Source organism: Dasypus novemcinctus, chromosome 11, assembly GCF_030445035.2.
Source record: "Dasypus novemcinctus isolate mDasNov1 chromosome 11, mDasNov1.1.hap2, whole genome shotgun sequence".
Taxonomy (NCBI): Eukaryota; Metazoa; Chordata; class Mammalia; order Cingulata; family Dasypodidae; genus Dasypus; species Dasypus novemcinctus.
The window spans coordinates 14,854,139-14,865,537 of record NC_080683.1 but is presented as its reverse complement, the minus strand read 5'-3'; the positions used below and the strand labels follow the sequence as shown (position 1 = coordinate 14,865,537).

General features: G+C 41.2%; 1 pseudogene; it reads right to left on the bottom strand.

The window, feature by feature from the left end:
- Positions 1-5,896: 5,896 nt before the first annotated feature.
- Positions 5,897-7,869, bottom strand: LOC101418974 (ATP-dependent RNA helicase DDX18 pseudogene; annotated as a pseudogene).
- Between the last annotated feature and the right edge of the window lie 3,530 nt (positions 7,870-11,399).

The following is an 11,399-nucleotide window of genomic DNA, read 5'->3' as shown; positions in this document are numbered from 1 at the left end:
CCTCATTAAGGGAAACACGACCAGAGCAGCTACACCAGAAAAAGAAAAGTCACTCAAAGAGCTCTTTACTGAGGGGGGTAGTGAATTTGCATTCATGATCATATTCAGTTTTCCCTGGACCTCCCTTCTCCCCTGTATGACTTGGCTCTTGGATAGTTACTTCATAACTTACCTCCCATTTGGTTAAAAGGAGTTTTCATATTTATTTTAATCTTCTGGTGAATTGTGAAGTCATAAGTTCCTATCCCAGGTTACTCAGTGGTCATTAGATTGGTCACCCACATTGTGTAAAACCCAAAAGGCAGAGGGAAATTTCATTTTAGACTCACACGTTTAGTTGTTATTTTCCCCAGTTCATAATTCTTTTCCCACTCTTTGCCCCAATCCTTCTCTTGTGCTTTATCAAAGCAAAGTTCAAAACTCCTTATTTGTATTTATCAGGTCCCTTCATAGGTGGCATCAAGAGATATACTTGGAGGGTGTTGCCCATTTACTGGCAGGACTTTTACCTGTCTGTACAGCGTTATTTTTGCTCTTCCCTTGCTCCTTACACATGTGATGGGAAACAGTTTCCCTGGAGTTAGTGGACTGTGATAGACCTGTGGGCCTCCTTAGTGAGGTTCCTAAGCTAATGAGAACACTCCGTCACAAAATGATGGGTGGTTTGAAGCTGTACCTACGTCCATCCCTCTTTACCTGCTGCTTGGGAGAGGTGGGAAAGTTGGAAGGACTGTTTTATATTTTGATTATTAACCCCTTCTTGAACCACCCTGTCAGATATTGTTTCCTAATCAGATGCTAAGGAATGCAATGTTTCTGCACGGCTTCCTACTTAAGCTTCCTAATGGTTGATTCCCTAATGATGGCTTTTACCTAATTAAGCACAAATTATTGTGAGAATGTACTTTCGGCCCTAATGGGCTGGGCGGCAGCGAAATAGCTGTCTTTCAGCAGTGGGCGGGGCATTACCTCCAGGGACAACAGTAGGTAGGGAAAGGGCTGCCTAAAGCGGCGTGAAGGCTGTAAAATCCCCTGGACTGGTGCCCCTGCCGACGCAGCGGCCATTCCTCCGCGAACACGCAGCTCCTGTGTCCACTTGCCTGCCTTTTCTTGTCAGAACATTTACAGCTTTGTTCCAACGGTGTTCCTCCCCAAGGATTATGTAGTATCCCCGTGAGGAACCAGAGCTTAATTTGGTCAGAATTGCCAGTCAACTGAAGCTACAGAATTTTGCCCCATGCAGGCAAAATGCCCGCAGCCACGCCAGGGTCCAAACCAGAAACCCCAGCCCAGGAATTTGAATAAATGAGAGCAAGTTCGGTTTGATCTCCAGAGCCTACTAGGTTCATGCCATGCCTACTGCCTTCAATTCTGCGGCCTGGATTGAGGCCCCTCATTCTTCTCTCGAAGTGTCTCCCGTCAGATGCTTGGCACCCACGGCGGCTTTGGAAGCGAGGGCGGCAAAGCTCCACAGACCCAGCCGCCCCTCTGAGGCAGGAGCAGCGCCGCCCCCAGGGGGCGTGGCTCCGCGCCTCCAGCCGAGATGTTGGGTGCCTGCAGGGGGCGCGCTTGCCCTGGGATGGCCTCCGCAGCCGCGAGGAGGGGCGAGCCTCCGTAGGGCTGGGCGGTCCAATCCCTGAGGTTCGTCTTTAAAAATTCAAGTTGTCTAAGCTTGAACAAGATCCGATCCCCGTGGCGCAGCCAGGGACGCAGCAGTACTCGACGTCTTTGTTCTGTTTTAGGTCCAACAAGCAGCTGGTAACTGCCATTCAAGGGGAACCTGATGTTCGATAGCCTCAGGACCAGAAGCCAGAGACAGTCCCTTCCCAGAGAGGCTCCTCGGCCACTCGTCGGGGGGACACGCCTAGTATTTTGAGCTGGGGTATGGATCCAGAGGAAGGGCCGCCCGCACAGCTGTCTGTAAGGCTGCCAAGGCATTTTGTGGTTCAGACCCTATGCAAATTCTGGTGCCTATCCAATAATCGAATAACCGGATTTGGGGTTACTGTCTCCGGGATCCAAAATGCTCATTAATGTCCACTTGCTTTTAGTGGTTGGGGGCTTGAAGGACCAATAGAGGTGGGAGATAAAGCCAAATTGTATCTTGGAGGGTCTCTGAATTTTTTATTTGCTGATGGCCCATTCTTTTTTAGTTAAAAAATCACTAAGAGAGGACAGAGCTTCAGGCACTGTTGCTTCTGAATCATCCTGGATTAATATGTTATCACTGCATTGAGTAACTTCAGTATCTTTCAATCTGTTGAAATCCTGCCTTATCAGATATTGGCACATTGCTGGAGAGTTGATGTTTCACTGTAGCAGGACTAAGGGAATGGCTGGCCTTGCCAAGTGAAGGCAAACTCCAAGTAGAGTTGTTGGATTTAGCAAATACGCATACATACTTAGACTAAAAATTGATTCGTTCTCTCTCTGAATTCAAATTTAACGGCATCCTGTATTTTATCTGTCAACCCTAACTGTAAGAAGAAAACTCAAACAATCCAAAAGCCCTTAGATCCCACCCCACCCCGCAGTCTCACAGAGGTCACCCCATTAAGGGTTTTGTGTATGCCTTTCTATAAATTGTTCATTGTTCATAAATACACACAGATTTTAATGTGTGTTCGAATCCCAGCTTCTCCGGTTACTAGCTGGGTGACCTTGGAAGAGTTATCTTTCCTTTCTGGGGTTTAGTTTCCTTATCTGTAAAATAGGGATAATAATATTATTTGCCTCATAGATTGTTAATGGGGGTTAAATGAGCCTGCCATATAGAAGACATGGAGTGAGTAACTGATATCAATAATTACTACTGATCATTATCAACGATCAGTAATAACTATTATCATTAATAGTAGATATCGTGTATTTAAAATTTCAAATAAAAACCATGTACCAGAGATTGAACCCAGGACCTCATACATGGGAACAGTTACACCTGTTCCCCATATTCATTATTTTATTTACTTTTTTCACCTTTTATAAATTGTGCATCTCTTTACAGATGTATAGAAGTCCTTTAGAAAAATTTTTATTTGTTTCTACTGATGGTCATTTAGATTATTCTCAACTTTTTGCTGTCATAAATAATGCTGCAGTCAATATTTTTATGAGGCCATGATTGTCTGAAAGTGCTCCCTCTGGGTAGTCTGAACAGTGAGCCAACAAGGATGTGGAGCTTCCCTCTACCCTACTTCTCCCAGTGGGCAGGGCTGTACCTGAAAAAGGTGCCAGCGAAGCGTGACTTCCTGACAACAGCTGCTGGCTTTCCCAGACAACAACCCTAACTCTTTTCCAGTTATAAGTCTCTTCTCAAGATGTTCAGATTATTGGTTAATCTATCAGTTTTTTCATTCTGAAAAAAGAAAACAACCAAAAAACTGGACTTGTCACTCTCTATGCCTGCTGCACATTTGTCTTTGCCATTTGTCCTGGGGATTCCCTTAACCTATCTCCTGCGATAGGGTTCCAGTTTCCTGGATGTTGTAGCTTCCTTTTCTTGGCTTGCTGTAATGTTTTGGTAAATCATATCCTTCAATAGCTTCATGAGGAAGGGCATAAGGGGAGATACATTTTTCACATTAAAAAATGTCATCATTTTCCTCTCATACTGGAATGGTGGAATTGCTGAGCATGGAACTCTAGGTTGAATACTATTTTACTCCAGAATTTTGAAGGCAATGCCTTATTGCTTTCTGGCCACCAGTGCTGCTGTTGAGAATTCTGGAGCCATTTTTATTTTGGTTGCCTCTCTAGAAATTTAGAGGATTTTTTTTTCTTTGTCCCCATTATTCTGAAATTTCACAATGGGTCTATTTTAATTATTTGGGCTAGACCTATTTAATGTGGAAGCTCATGTCCTTCTGTTCTGGGAAATTTTCTTGAATTATTTCTTTAATGATTTCCTTTCTTCCATATTCTTTGTTCATTTTTTCTGCCCCCCCCCCTCTTGTTTGGATATTGGACTTCCTGGACTAGGCTTGTAATTTTCTTATCTTTTCTTTCTATTTTTCATCTCTTTGTCTTTGTGCTCTATACTCTGGGAAATTTTCTTGATGACATATTCCCACCCTTCTGTAGATTAAAAATAATCTCTTGGGGAGTGGGTATAGCTCATTGGTTGAATGCCTGCTTCCCATATACAAGGTCCTGGGTTCAATCCCCAGTACTTTCTAAAAAATAATAAAAATAATAATCTCTGATATACATATATGATGTAATTATTTAGTGACATGGGAAATAAACTTGTAATGAAATATGCTGATTATTACAAAATAATGGGTAGAGGATAACTTCACTTTTCTCTCACACACACACATACACATACACACACACACAGGTTAAGAAGTATCAAAATATATAGATAAAACTGGACAGTTAGATACCCAGATATCAATGGTATTTAGTTCCAGGTTCAGTGATTAAATATTCCTCCTTTTGCTTTGGTGTATTTTTTGAAATAGGATTATTTCTGAAACAAACAAAAAAAACAAGCTACTGGAGGGAACGTTTTTAAATGCCATGAGTTAGGAACCCAGCAGCTAAGTTCTGATCCCCAGGGGACAGGGCCAGCCTGGTGCCTGTGGTCGGGCCGAGATGTGGACACGGCTCTTTTCCTGTTGGACTGTTCCTTGTAAGACTGTTTGCCATACACTTGATGTTCTCAGTGTATTGATATTTCATGGGACGCTTTGAATATTAACTGGCACAACAGCAAAATGACACTAAGGACTTTGGTTTTGAATCTCCGTGAAATAGAACTACCATACTACACAAAACACACTAGAAATCCAGTGCTCCTAAAACAGAAAACCCACTGGTTTTGCTGTTTTTCTCTGCCCTCCCTCCATTTTCCACTTTCACTGCCAATCTATTTTTGTTTCAGGGATTCTGGAAGAGGTAGTTTTTCTCACAAAGACACTATCATGAATGTTTGCTGAACAATGACTACTTTATGGCCTTGCAATTAGTCTACTGATACTTGGTCTTGCCATTTGGATACTCTGTAAAGTCGGAAGGGAGTACCAAAATCCAAACCACCTTGAAATCAACAAATTTAAATGTGTCCCATTCTTTGTCTCTTTTAAAAGGGTCTTTGCAAAGTTACCAAATATAGAACAACATATTACACCTGTATCAGTGTAAATGAGGCTCAAAAGCCCAGATTTTCTCCCCAAATGTTAAGGCTACAAAGAATGCTTTATTCAAATAGCAAGCGGAATATACAATTGATACCATCTTTAACCTAAAGTATTCCTGAGTTATTTCCCAAAGCTCTCTGCCTTTTTATACTGCAGCATTTCAAGGAAGGATCAGGAACTGCTGTGACAGTCCAAGAAACAACCAAAACCAAAAAATAAACCAAATCTATTTTCTGGATTACTACCACCTCTCCAGTACACTCTCTGACATGCTTTTTACAGTGAGTTTGTACAGCCATCTTTGCCATAATAATTTCCAGGCAGGGAGCAGAGTCAGTTCAGTGGTTGAGTACCCGCCTCCCACATATAAGGTCCTGTGTTCAATCCCTGGTACCTCCTAAAAACAATTAAAAAAATTTTTTTTCTGGCATGAGGAAAGAAAAGGATATAAATAATTCTATTAACAACAATGATATAAATTTTGGGGAGGGAAGATTTTAAATTAAAATATTGTGTCATCACAACAAGGACCAAAATATCCTTCATTTTGCCCCTAGATAACTAAGAAAAATTGAACTGTTTTATAATCAAAAACTAAAAAGGAGATTTTCTGGATATAACGAGTGCTCTGTGCTTGCAACCCAAGTTAATTATTAGATCACTCCAAAGCATAGGAATAAGTTCCATTGTTAGAGCAAGGAAAGAAAAAACACATTTCAGAACAAAGTTATTCAGGATGAAAGGAAGGTGTGTCTTCAGTGAGAGAATTGCCTGCTGTCAGATGACTTTTTGCTAATGTTTTTCAAACGTTTGGACTTGGCTCTCTGGTAGCCAAATAGTCCTCTCTTTTTAAGTGTGCTGTCGTTGTTGTTCATGTTCAGATCAACAAAAGGAGGTACCTTGAAACCGAATGACAGAGCAACCTGAGGCAAATTTAAGTTATTAACCATATAGATTTGTTTCAGAGAATAGGAATCATATACTTGAATGTATGTATGACTTATATGCTCATCGGGCGAACTCGTGAAGGAAGTAGTTTTTTTCAATAAATTTCTCAAGCGGAGACTGAATGTCAGAAATTTCGGACCAGGAACACTCAAATTCACTTAATGGAACCTTGGATTGCTTCAGGTAAAGAAGGAAACCCAATTCTTCTGGACACAAAATGAAGCAAGGCACGTCCTCTTCCATTAGGCCTCTGGCTGTTCTGCCCACATGATGAATACTTTCCTTCGGATCATCGGGAGGGTCATACTCAACAATCTGGTCAACTGCAGCAATAGCCAGCCCTTGAGCTGCTGAATTGATGCACAACAGTATCCTCAAATCTGCTCTGCAGAATGGAAGAAAGTGGTTGTCCGCTTGTTTTGCTGCTGCCTTCCATGAATGGCCAAGACAGGAGAATCAATGTAGTTTAGCAACTTGTAGTGGCATTTCATGGACTTACAGGATGAAAAGAACATCATTTTCTTCTTTCTGTTCTTTTCCAGGAATGTAAAGAGCAAAAGGAATCTCTTTTCAAACAATGTGTCCTTGCTCAAGACCACCCACTGTTGCATTAGTTTTATCATCATCAACACCAGCAAACAATGGCTCTTTTTTCAGAGATATTCTTGTTTGGTCTTCAATGTTTTGCATTTGTGTGGCAGAAGAGAGCATGATCTGCCTGTATATTGGCAGAAGTCTAATAATTTGCTTTAATCCTCTTCAAACCAACATCCAAGATATGATTAGCCTCATCAATAACCAGACACTAGGTTTTTATACATAAACCCTGGGGTATTCTGCATATGGTCCAGGACTCCACCTGGTGTGGACACAATGACAATCCCATTAACTTCTGTGCTTCGGCAGATCTGTTGCTAACTGCCCATTTTCAACCCATATGTTTGGATGTGATGAGACATTAGCTCTTTAAGTACAACAAAATTCTGCAAGGCTAGTTCCCTAGTAGGTGAGAGAATAAGGACTCCTGTTCATTCCTGGGCATGCTTCTTAGCTTAACAATGAGTTTAACAGCAGGGATGAGAAATGCCAGGGTTTGGCCACTGCCTATTTTTGTAGCCACTAGAAGATCTCTGCCTTCCAAAAGTGGCCTGATATTTTATAAAAGAAAGCCCATTTCTTTTATCGCCTTCAGGGTGTTTTCACTGGCAAGATTAGTTAGGGAGGCAAATGAAGTATCCTCAAATGCTGCTGTCAGTCCCAGGGGCAAGCTGGGCACTTCGTTGTTGTCTTCATCATTTGGCTTCTCCACACTATTTTCTGTTTCTTCAGGAGCTACGGCACCTTCTTTATTTTCAATCTCCTCCTCATTTTCAGTTTTTGTTTGTATTTTTTTGTTTTGTTTTTGCATTGCCCAGCATTTTCTACCATTTTCCTCTTCTTTTTTTGATTCTGTTTTGGGGGACTGTGTTCCTGCTTTCTCATTGGTTAATACAGTAGATTTCTTTGGGGATTTTTACACTTTAACATGTTTCACTGTTTCATTAGCTGTGTCTCCATTTTGAGTTTCAGACAATCCCACATTCATGTTCTGTTTAAAGGACTTTTTCACTTTTCCAGCTTCCACAGTTTCTTCAGCCACATCTCCACTTTGGGTTTCTGATAGGCTCACACCTGAGGCTCCCTGTAGCTGTAGGTTTTGCAGCAGCAATTTTAGCTTCTACTTCTCCATCTTCTTGTTTAGGAGTTTCATCTGTAGGTGAGACAGGATGTCGGTGGAGCATTTTTATTGCCGTGCCATGCAGGGTTCCTCTGCTTGCAGAGTTCTCTGATATATATATATCACCAATTTATACACACACACACACATTTTAATAGGGAAATGGTTGTGAGCTTTTAAAACAATCATGCGTAATGTGCAGAATTCCCTTATATCACCTCTTCATCAGCACCTTACATTGTTGTGAAACATTTGTTACTGGTTATGAAAAAACATGATCTCTGATATACACACAAAATATATATTATTTATTTATTTATTGTACCCTCCTCCCCACATGGCTCCCTTGTCTGTTTGCTCCTTATTTTTGCTCACTGTCTGTGCTTTGTCTTGCTGGTTGTCTGCTCGTTATTTGGTTGTCTTCTTTAGGAGGCACCAGGAAACAAATGTGAGACCTCCCATGTGGGAGGCAGGCATCCAACTGCCTGAGTCACATCTGCTTCCCAATATATATACATGTTTTAAAAGATTTATTTTATTTACTTTTTTCTCCCCACCCACTCATTGTTTGCACTTGTTGTGTCTGTTCATCTTCCTTGTTTTTTTAGGAGGCACCGGGAACTGAACCTGGGACAACTGATGGGGAAGGGAGAAGCCTAGTTGATTGAGCCGTCTCTATTCTCTGCTTTTTTTTGTGTCTCTCATTTAGTTTTTCTTCCTACGTCTCTTGTTGTATCATCTTGTTGCACCACTTCACCACGGCTGCCTGTCACATCAGCTCACTGTTTTGCTTGTCTTCTTTAGGGGGCACTAGGAACCTCTGCTTTCTGCTTTGTTGTGTCTTTCATTATGTCTTTCCTCTTGTGTCTCTTGCTGTGTCATCTTGTTGCATCAGCTCACACTTGCCTGTCGCACCAGCTCGCTGTCTTCTTTAGGAGGCACCAGGAATGGAACCAGGGGCCTTCACTGTGGTAGGTGGGAGCTCAATCACTTGAGCCACATCAGCTTCCCTGATATATTTTTCATGTTCAAGAGCTTTCTCACTCTTTTCTTTTTGAATAATTCTTCTTTGTAGTATCCTGTCCTTATTTTATGGATATCTCAATATCTTTTTATATATCTAAGAATATTAATGATAGTTTTCATTTTAGTCTCCTTGCAGAATCCATTTCCTTCAAGAGTTTTTAAAAACCTGTTTGCAGATTTAGGTTTCTATGTTTTATGGTATTGGTTTCCCTCAGGTGTCTGGTGATCTCTGGCCATTTGTGCCTATTTAAGTTGACTGGAAGCTCTGAGAGTGGAGATGTTTACAGGGTATTCTGGCTGGGTTGTTTCATTGGGAAAATCCTTGATGTCAGTATTTTTATGGCTTTCCAATGGTCAGATTCTCCAGAGAAGTCTTTTCCAAACTACTAATGGAATGGTGAAAGCCAGACTGTCAGTGTTATAGAAACGCAAGGAAGAGGGCAGGAGTGTCAGCAAAACCTGTTATCCACCTTGTAGCCCTGCCCCCAGTGTCCTCCAGACCATAGACACACCATGCCTGCCCTTGGCATAACCTTTCCAGCGGATAAACCTCTAGTCTTTTGTTGCAATGGGGCAGGTCTTTGGGAGGGAATCTAACTGTTTCTTAAACAGCATTTCATTCAGTTTTCTTAATTTTATCCCTTCACTATTTCCAAAGGTAACTGATTCCACCAGTTCCTGAGCCTTTAAGGGATTCTGTAGTGTAAGTTGTTTTGGTTCTTGCCTTTCCTCACTGCCACCTTAGGAATCTATTTTTTCATCTAAGGCATTTACTTAAAGCACAGCTATTAATGTTTGTATATTTATTTTTCAATAAGACACTGTAGAGCAGGAGTTCTTAACCTTTTTTGTTCCATGGACCCCTTTGCCAGTCAGGTGAAAACCATAGACTCCTTACTAAGTCCACACTATCCTGTGTATTATTTAATAAATATGTCACACCCACACCAACACGTCCCCACAAGAATTTTTTAAAATTTCAGTTCAAGCTCATGGACCCTGTTAAGAACCCCTGCTCTAGAGCATTTTCATACTCTTACATTTTCAAAGTATGTAACCATAACACTGCAATTAATGAAATTTTTTTCCCTTCTAATTTTTCTACTTATTATTTCTTTCTATTATCAGTTGTACTGGCTATGCCTCCAGGACTACATAAATAGTAGTTGTGACGTGGGTATCCTTGTCTTTTTCCTGCATTTGCTGTGCATACTACTAGAATTTCCCCATGAAGCAGGGTGATGCTTCAGTTTTAGTGCGATTTTTTATTGGAAGTGAATGTTGAATTTTTTTCAACTACCTTTTTCTCACCTGTGGATTTTAAAAATCTACCCTCACAAGTAAAATTTATCTGTAGTTTTCCTTTTGATGCTGTTTTTCAGGGTTTGGTATCAATATCAAACTGGTTTTGAAGAAAAGAGTCCAAAAGTTTGTTTCTCTCTTACGCATTTGAACAGCTTAATAGTATTTGTACTGGGTTGAATAGTGTCACCCCCAAATTCATGTCCAAACAGTAGCTGTGAATGAGACCTTATTTTGGAAAGAGGTTCTTTGCAGATGTAATCAAGTTAGGATGAGGTAAAATAGGATTAGGACAGACCTTAAATCCAATATGACTGAGGTCCTTACTAAAAGAAGAAAATTTGGATACAGAGATGGAGACACCGAACATTGTGTGGTGATGGAAGTGGAGATTGGAGTGATGTTCCTACAAGCCAGGTGATGCCAAGGATTACCGGCAACCACAGAAGCTAGGAGAGAGGCATGAAACAGAGTCTCCCAATAGCCCCCCAAAAGAACCAACCCTTCTGGCACCTTGATTTTGGACTTTTAGCCCCTAGAATTGTGAGAGAATACATTTCTGTTATTTTAAGCCACCCAGTTTGTGATCATTTGTTATGGCAGCCGTAGGAAGCTGATTTAGCATTGGAACTATCCAGTGAGTAAATTTTAAAAGTATGGTGTTCAACACCTGGACAGATCAGCCCTCCAACCTCCTCTAATTAAAGCACGGTTTGTAGTGTGACACCTGCCTCTACACAGACTCACTTGTTGCCAGCGCTATACGACATGGTCTCAGCCGGCACAGAAGTAATATTGGATTAAAGATGTAAAAATTACTTTCTAGAAGCTTCAGAGAGCCGGAAAAGGAGGAGAAGGAAAAGGAAAAGGAGGAGGAGGAAGTTAATTGTGTTGTTTGGACAAGAATTTAGTTCAACAGACCGTGTTTCTCTTCAGCCAACCACAAGACAGGTCTGATAAAATCGGTCAAAGTAAAAGGAATTTCTACTACTCCTTTCTCCACAACCCTCAGACTTGGCTCCACAGTTCTGTGGTCTCCCCAGTAGCTTTGGTAGAAGCTTCTCCAGAGGGAGTGTGAGGCCATATTTGCGCCAATGGAACAAAATTCGGAGTGCCATTTGCTGACAAATGGTGAAGCACTGTTTATTTAGGGACTTGCTGATCCCTTTTCTCTGATGAAGACGGTGGTGGTGTTTAATTCATTGTACCAGCCTGATTTGACTGTTTCATTCATGACTTATTGGCTTTTCACAGTTTATCTGTCA